We start from the raw sequence: 9658 nt of genomic DNA, 5'->3' as shown, positions 1-9658 counted from the left end.
ATACATTAATATTATTGAAATATAAATTTTTTATGTTATATACTTGGTGTTTGATTATCCAGCATGAACGGTGTGTCGTGCTGAAGCAAATGCTGATCATGTTAAGTAAGGTTTACACTGGACAAAACTGGCCGTAGCGGTAGTTCATTATCACAACATTACTGATGCCTAGTGGTGCCCTATGGAGTTAGGGGTAGATGCCCCCCTCCCCCTCCCCAATTATAAGTACCATTTATTGAATTTCAAAGCTGCTGATGTGTGGGTTTGGTCGGTAGAGCTGTGAAATACGGCAAACTTTAAGAGCCGTAGTTTTGAGAGAGAGGTTGGAGTTGCTGTTGGTAGATTTTTAAGATGTATTTCCGTCCATCGAATTAAACGATCTACTTTTACGTAATTACTATTCTTTTTTACCTAAGCAGCCCAAATATTCGTCATTTTGCAGTTAACTTCACATTGGTCTAACAGAAAAGACGATACTATAGCCCTTACGTCTTTCTCATTCCCTTCCGTGACTAGCATCATAATCTAGTGTTGGTCTTTGGCTCAGAATCACTTCAAGATGGAGTGGTAATTTTAGGCCGAGTTAAACAGGTTTAGTTAGAAGGTACTACCAATCCAGTGCCATTTGACGTTTTCTGACCAGTGGCGTATTTTCTAGTCCATTCTTACCATTTACTTCAATTATATTTTGGGAACTCGTTTTTAACAGGAGGGGTTAGATAAAACCCTCATTAACTGCACCACCCTCGGAGATCATAAGTAAATAGTGTGATGGTAACCTTAGTCAAACGAATACACGTCACGAAGTGCTTAGTCGCGGTGTGCATCTCCGTAAATTAGGCCTTTGAACCTGTGACAGTTTATTCAGTCACTCCCGGGATTATAAGAGCTGCGTATCATCCAGGTTATCAGTTACCTTCCGAAGGTGTTACGTTAGGCGTTCGTTTTACCTTCTAGCTCACAAAATGACGGACAAACACTTGAAGCTAATGGCGCCAGTTACCTGCACCAGTAGCTTGATAAATTGTGCGCGAAGGACATGGAGGCTGTCGAATCTTCCTCTTCGTCCTGTTCCAACTCCAGAAATAAATTATAGTTTCGAAATTAAAATCATTGCAGGTTATAAATGTATTCTTCGGGACGACCAGGGAAAGGAGAGCAAAATCTTCCTTGTCTAGTTCCTCCTGTAAATCATATTTAAGTTACGACTGGCAGACTGCGATCACCTTTGTCGCAAGTGTAATCATTTTTGCATGAAGGACAAGGAAAACATGAAAGGACTTTGGAAAAAAAAAAAAAAAAAAAAAGGGCCTGATCCTGACGTAAGATTAGTTTTTGTAGGAGAGACAACAAAGGAAAGTAGAACCCTTCCATGTCTCTGTCCTTGCAAAGACAAATCTTAGTTTGAGATGGAAGTTTGTGAATCTATAGGTCCAGGGGCAGTCAACACGGCCAGGAAGACATGGACCAAAAAAAAAAAAATATATATATATGGGTTGATATCAGTAAATGCGAGCTGGAGGAAAGCGATGTACAGCTCTTTTATTTAAAAAAAAAAGAAGTATATTTGAATGTTACTATTACCTTATTTGTATCTACGACATATACTACAATACATACTAGACGGTGGTCGTCTGTTTAGATAGCATAATGATAAATGTACCGAGAATTAAGTACATGGGATAGTTTGATTCGAGACGTTTGAAGAATGGAACTGGGATGGCTAACTAGGTGTATATAATGTAAGGAAAGATATTGTGAGGAGAGGAAAAACTGAAAGTGTAAGGAAGTTGGCGAACTGAGGTTCCAAATTATAAACACTGAAATATAAGTTCACGCTGAAGCTAGATTAGTTGTTTTGAATTTTGAAGATATGACATTCATTCACCACGACGTCTTATATATTCTACTCTATCTTCTGGCTTTTTTTTTTTTTTTTTTTTACGTAGAACACTACCTATCGTATTCAAAAGGTTAATCATAAAGGATATCTAAGTTGTCGAGTTCGAAGTCTCAGTAGGCTGAACAATGGCGTCTACTTACAGCAAGAATAAGTTAAAACGCAGCCCTTGTGTTTCAGGTGCTTGGTTTAAATCAATTGTGCAGTTGATTTCATGAAAATATTAACGCATCGATTGCCAGGATTTATCTCCGCTAAAAAAAAAAAAAAAAAAAAAAAGACAAACGCGTGACGCCATGAGTGTTTACCTGGAGGACGCCTGGGTAAACAAACGGCCAAACCTGGGAACTCTGACCTCATTTAAGTGTATTTTTCACGTTTCATCACTTCCCTCGTGCACTGTTTTTGTTATTGGTGGTACGTGAGCATGTACTGTGGACGTCCGTGTTGTGAAACGTTGCACCATCGTTGGAAAACTGATTTAGGACAGAAATTGCATCTTACGGCATCTTGGGCGCCAAAAGAGGGGCATTGTGACAGCAAACGGTGCAGGAAAAATAACTAAATGACCCAAATCTCGGTGGTCCCAGCGTACTTCAGTTGCTGGTGTACAGTGCTTCGTTACTGGTAAGTTGAAAATTATTTATCACATACAGTTACGCACCGTCATATGGAGGGCAGGACCTTGGTGGTACCCGTGCACTTTTGTTTTTTAATTTTTGTTGTTTAACACTGGACCAGGATTTGTATGATGGTATGGTAGAAGTGACTGAACCTCAGTGAATCGGTTATCCCATAGAGATGCAAATTTAATTGCTGGATGCACCAAGAAACCATTTACAACGCTGGGTGGTTACCATATAACCAACCCATACGTGCTCCCTACATGTCAACGAGTGGGTTGGTGGAGGGTTAGTGCCCCTCCCTGTAAAATAAGTAACTCAAAGTCAAGTGGCCACCCCTTACGGGATTATGGCGTCTGGCAATAGATAGATAGATAGATAGATAGATTTATGAAAGGTAAACGTTTATTTTCGTGGAACTCAGTATATGTGGACAGTTTGCTGTTTCGGACAACCATGGAGTTGGGAAGTTTCCTTTTGAATTTACTGGTCTCATTGACTTTTTTTTTTTACAAAGTTTCCCTACGTGTCAGCAAGTGGGTTGGTGGAGGGTTAGTGCCCCTCCCCGTAAAACAAATAACTCAAAGTCAAATGGTCACCCCTTACGGGATTGTGGCTTCTGGCAATAGATAGAGATAGATTGTCACAAATAAACACAAACCGCAATATATAACTGTAATACGACTCGAGTAAGCAGCCGCACCTCGTGAGCTATGAATATATTAGTTAAAAAATGACTGGCAGATGTGGTGGCTGTTCTGACAATTATTGGTCGTTTGTGAAGAAATTTTCCCCAAGACGGAGTGCTACCAAGAGCTGTTGACTGTCCTAATTGTAAACTACCGTGTAACTGCATCAAGGACAAGCATGGTACTATAGAGGATGGATATTTATAAGAATTTACGATTTCTGGATTTTTGAAACATTTGAACGCTATGAGGTGGTGGTGGGAGGGGGTCTGGGGGCGCAGTCCTCCAGTTCTGATAACTTTTTAGTATTATTATAGTTTCAGCCAGGAACAGAATTACGAAAGTTTGATGTTTTTTCGGTATTTTAGACAATCCTAAGCTACTTTTCATCTATAGCGTTTTCGTCACAAAGTATTTTTATGTTACTGCTGAAGGTTAGGTCAGGTTAGGTTAGGTTAGGTTATCTTCAAGGGCAAACTAAAAATAATTTGCGACGAAAATGCCGTAGAAAGAAAGTGTCAGAATTGTCGAATACCGAAAAAAAATGATAAATATTTCGTAATTCTGTTGTTGGCTGGAACTATGATTTTATTTATTATTTTTTCATTGTAATTCGATCTATTTCTACCTTTAATTTTATCGCAAAGCAACCACTGGGGAACGATTTCTCCATTTTCAAGGTTAGGTTTGAACGCGGGGATTATGGGAGGCGCAGTAGCCGTTAGGATATATACTGTAATTATCATTTTAGTTTTTTTTTTCTTTTTTTCTTATGAACAATCTCGCGGGCTCCTGGCCTTTGGTTCCTTCTTCCTTGTGTTAAGAAACTACGCTAACTTAGTTCTGTTACATTCTTTATTTATTTTTGTCTGGTTCGATTCCGTCGAAATTTTCATGAAATAGCTTTCGAAGTTATATAAAAATTTACAGTCAGTTTGGGCGGGTACAAAAAGTAAACAAAAACCCGTCTCTCTCTCTCTCTCTCTCTCTCTCTCTCTCTCTCTCTCTGCCGATAATGCGAGTATGTGACACAGCGGTAAGCGATGGCCTGGTTTTGGGCTCTTATATAGGCCTACGATTTGAAGGGGTTATCTGTAGGCCTAGCGCAAACCTAATTCACCCCCTCTTGCGTAACTATGTAAAGGATGGGAAGGAAAAACAGCAGCTTATTATTTATTCATATATTTATTTAGGTGTTTATTCATTTGTTATTTATTTATTGTGGGAGAACCGTTTAGTAAGGAAGTTATCGATGAAGGCAATATCTGGCATCTCCAATTTGAATATTTCTTATAAAATTCGACTACAGTAGATACCAGGAAAAACACGAAAATTCTCTCTCTCTCTCTCTCTCTCTCTCTCTCTCTCTCTCTCTCTCTCTCTCTCTCTCTCTCTCTCTCTCTCTCTCTCTCTCTCTCTCAAACAGGGGAAAAAGTAAAAGAAACATTGAGTGGAAGAGAAAAGGGAAGGATGACTGAAGGATGCAAAAGAAGGAACGGAGAGAGAGAGAGAGAGAGAGAGAATGGAATCAAGATAAACGTAGGTAGCTAGTGAAGGAAGAAAGGAGTGGAAATATTAAAATAAAAAGAAGGAAAAGGAAGGCATGTATAAAATTGAAAGCTTTATTTTTCCAAGCCATAGCATATACAGTTATTTTAAAAATCTATATAAGAAATAGAATGATTAATGCCTGTTTTCTTTTTCTTTTTTCTTTTTTCCATGTAACTCTCCCAAATACGTTTTTCTTACACGTTTGATGACTTCTTTGTTTATATCTAATTTACAGTAGGGTATGGTGCTGGAGAGAGTCGCCATCACGTGGTGGCACTGATATAACCAGGCGGCTCCACTGAACGGTTACCGGCTATACAAATGTCCCTCCGCCCCCCCCCTAGCCCCCCAAAAGGAAGATGGTGGACTGGCATAAGGACTGCTTCAAGCCAGCAGTCCACTGGGTTCATGTCTTAGATGAACCTGGGCTACAACAACACCAACAGCTACTACTACTACTACTACTACTACTACTACTACTGCTACTACTACTACTACTACTACTACTACTGCTACTACTACTACTACTACTACTACTGCTACTACTACTACTACTACTACTACACCCTGCTCTCTACAACTGCCCTCTATATTTTATTCACCGACTCTACTTTCTTGGCAAAAGCTCCTCTCTTCCTACTAACCAGCCTGAAAAAGGACAGGAAGGAGAGAAAGGAAGGGAGGGAGGGAGAGAAGGAGAGGGAAGGAGGGAGTGCGAGAGAGAAGGAGGGAGGGAGGGTGGGTCACTCACCTTGGGTCCCCGGCCAGACATCACTTCATCTACACGTTATTTCTCACACTCCCCCCTCCCTCCCTCCCTCCTTCACGTTCTTCCCTCCCCTCCTCCCTGCCTCCCTCCTTCACGTTCTTCCCTCCCCCCTCCCTCCCTCCCTCCTTCACGTTCTTCCCTCCCCCCTCCCTCCCTCCCTCCTTCACGTTCTTCCCTCCCCTCCTCCCTCCCTCCCTCCTTCACGTTCTTCCCTCCCCCCTCCCTCCCTCCCTCCTTCACGTTCTTCCCTCCCCCCTCCCTCCCTCCCTCCTTCACGTTCTTCCCTCCCCTCCTCCCTCCCTCCCTCCTTCACGTTCTTCCCTCCCCTCCTCCCTCCCTCCCTCCTTCACGTTCTTCCCTCCCCTCCTCCCTCTCTCCCTGCTGCCCTCGCTTTCGTCCCTTCCTCTCACCACTAGTATTAGACAAGAGGGAGTATACTAATGATGCAGTTAACTGAGATAGGTGAAATTGTTAATGGTTTCTGTGCGTTCATATTAACAACCGATGATATGATGACAGCAACTCCTCCGTGTTCACAGAAGGGTAACATAGTAATATTAGGATGAATGAGAGATATACGCTTTTGTTAATAACCGTAAAGGTGATTAAAACACTTGGGCCAGGTAATGTTTCTTCGAGAACTGAAGTAAGTAAAGAACGAGATTTCAAAACCTTGCGCTGATCTGCGCAACTTGTCAATAAATACAAAAGTGGCCCACGAATGAACAGTAGCGCTGGAAGCATTCTGAGGTTGCTGAGGTAAGCACAGCCAGTGTGGGTTGAGATACAAATTGCACATTATATATACGGTATTATATAGGCTCTATGTATGTATGTGCTGGTATATATATATATATATATATATATATATATATATATATATATATATATATATATATGCTGCATATCTATGTGGAAATGAATTCCCGAATACAGTATATGAAAGAAATGGTGCAGGTGTAAAGGATGCCGTAGCGTATGGACTCTTAAATTCTTGTTGGTGCTGCATAGCATATTTGTGAAGACGACGAGATATGAGGGAAGAAAACCCTCCCACTAAAAATTCAGGGGTGGGGGGCAACTGGCCCCCCTTGCACCCTCACTTCCGGCGTCCTTGCGAATGAAGCTGGCATATGTAGCATCGTGATTTTAAGAAGCTAATAAATCTTATCCTACAAACTACCGTCGAGTTAGCTGAACCTGTGTGATGTGTGAGTTGTTTGTAATCGTTATCGGAGACACCGGTGCCGAACATCTGGACACAATTACTCGGAGATTAGCGACATTTGTTTCGATATCTCCGTTCTTGCGCCACAACTCTGGATTTTATCAACGCATGACAGGAGTTAGTATATACGACAGATATGGTCTATCCCAGTTTTCAACACGCGTGTATGAAAGCTCCCCGAAAAAGACACCTTCGGAAAATAAAAGCACATGGTTTTAGTGGTAGTGCTTTGATATGGATAAAAAATGGCTTAGAGGAAATGATAATAATAATAATAATAATAATGTACGTTGCGAACTGAAGACCATCACTCCGAAGGGACTTAATGAGTAGCACATGACAGGGTGATGAGTCCTAGTCTGTGTTGTACCATGTATAAATGTTTCCCAGCGTCAATTATGATTTGCAGCAATTCACATGTGTTAAGTGGATGGTAATTTCTAAGATAAAATTTTCTATTTTTTTTAAAATAGCGAAGTTGCATTTGCTAGCTTCTTTAAATAGCGAAGTTACATTTGCTGGCGTCAATAAATATCCAAGTTACATTTGCTGGCGTCATTAAATATCCAAGTTACATTTGCTGGCGTCATTAAATAGCGAAGTTGCATTTGCTAGCTTCTTTAAATAGCGAAGTTACATTTGCTGGCGTCATTAAATAGCGAAGTTACATTTGCTGGCGTCATTAAATAGCGAAGTTACATTTGCTGGCGTCATTAAATAGCGAAGTTACATTTGCTGGCGTCATTAAATAGCGAAGTTACATTTGCTGGCGTCATTAAATAGCCAAGTTACATTTTTTAGCTTTAATAGCAAAGTTACATATGCTAGCTTCTTTAAATAGCCAAGTTACATTTGCTGGCGTCCTTAATTAGCGAAGTTGCATTTGCTAGCTTCTTTAAATAGCGATGTTATATTTGCTAGCTTTAAAGAGCGAAGTTACAGTTGCTAGCTTCTTTAAATAGCGGTTACATTAGCTAGTTTCTTTAAATAGCGAAGTTACATTAGCTAGTTTCTTTAAATAATGAAGTTACATTTGCTGGTTTCTTTAAATAATGAAGTTACATTTGCTAGTTTCTTTAAAAAGTGAAGTTATATTTGCTAGTTTCTTTAAATAATGAAGTTACATTTGCTAGTTTCTTTAAATAGTGAAGTTACATTTGCTAGCCTCTTAAATTACTGAAGTTACATTTGATACCATCTGTAAATAGCGAAGTCACAGTTGCTAGCTTCCTACTCCTTATTGAGATGTTGCTAAGGTCAGCGCAAGGCTTTGATACCTCCTCCTTTACTTTCTTTACTTCTCACAGGACAGTCTATCGGCTCAGATGTTTTAATTACCTTTTGGCGGATTTCCGTTCTGTGATGGAAAGTGAGAGACTGACGAGGAGGGTGTATGTAAATGAGGTGGAGGGAGGGGAGAGGGAGGGGGAGGCCAAGGATGAAATGGAAGGATGGAGAGGTATATGAGCGAGGGGAGTGTGAGCTGGGAGCAGGGCAATGAAATAGCTGGGGACAGGGCGACATGGAGGCAATTTGTTTGTGGCCACCCCTTATGCGATTAAGGCGTCTGGCAATAGATAGTATCACTTTTGCACTTATTTTTTTACCCAGGAAAAGCTAGATAAGGTTAGGTTGGTTGTGTTAGTATTGGGTTAGGTTAGGTTTGCTAGTCTAGGTTAATCTCGGGTTAGAATGAGTTGTTAGATTAAGAAATGGAATGATGATCGTCCTGGATAAATAAAAGAAATATAACGCGCCGTGGAGAGAGAGAGAGAGAGAGAGAGAGAGAGAGAGAGAGAGAAATCTAGGTACGGGCACACCTACGTTACACCTGGGCAGTCTGTCACATACCTGTCTCACCTTCACCCCCCCACCCTAACCCCTCCCCTCCTCCGTAGCCCCTCCTCCTCCACCCTCCACCCCTCCCTCCACCCTTCCACATGGCATGCTCAGCGCGGATTTATGGGCGTGTTGGAATGTGGGTGGGATGTCAGGAGGCGTGAATGTAACGTTGTGTGGGTGTTGACGTGGGGAATGTTGCTGAGAGAGAGAGAGAGAGAGAGAGAGAGAGAGAGAGAGAGGGGTTGCAAGGAATGGGAAGAAAGAGAGGGAAAGAGCGAGAGAGGACAGAGAGAATATGCAGAGAAGAAATAGCTGAAAGGAAAAAGAAGCAAGGATGAAACGAGAGAGAGAGAGAGAGAGAGAGAGAGAGAGAACGAGCGAAACTAACTATGGAAGACAGAAGAGACACTTAAAATCACGATCTAAATCCAGGTTACGTAACAGTGAATCCAGCCGTACTTCACCCTCGCTAGGAATAATATGGCCGATAATTCTGTCTATCTATCTATCTGTCTATCGCCAAACGCCTTAATCCCGTAAGGGGTGGCCACAAACAAATCGCCTCCATGTCGCTGTCCCCCGCCACTTCACTGCCCTGCTCCCAGTTCTTAACCCCAGTTTTATATTATTTTTTACCCTTAGACGATTTCATTCAGCTTGGGAGGGATTTTTCTACCTGGAGGGATTTGATCTTGCCTTTATTAACCCCCTCAATGCTAGATATCACTCAGAAATTAAAGATATTCGTCTGTCAGTAGGAGGAGTTAATTTAGAAATGGTGTTCTTGTGCTGACGTGGTGACAAGGTTCTCTCTCTCTCTCTCTCTCTCTCTCTCTCTCTCTCTCTCTCAGTCGCTAATTCCACCCGCCCTGGAGAGGCATCATTATGGCGCGAATTTTAATTGCTGTAAAAATAGTGTGATGTACGCACCATTACTACTACTACTACTACTACTACTACTACTACTATTACCACCACCACCACTACTACTACTGCTACTACTACAACTACTTCAGTACTACTACTACTACTACTACTACTACTACAGTACTTCTA

Source organism: Coenobita brevimanus, chromosome 21 (assembly GCF_032717465.1).
Source record: "Coenobita brevimanus isolate Jiangsu-jjx chromosome 21, ASM3271746v2, whole genome shotgun sequence".
Lineage (NCBI taxonomy): Eukaryota > Metazoa > Arthropoda > Malacostraca > Decapoda > Coenobitidae > Coenobita > Coenobita brevimanus.
The sequence above is the reverse complement of the archived record's forward strand: the minus strand, read 5'-3'. Positions refer to the sequence as shown.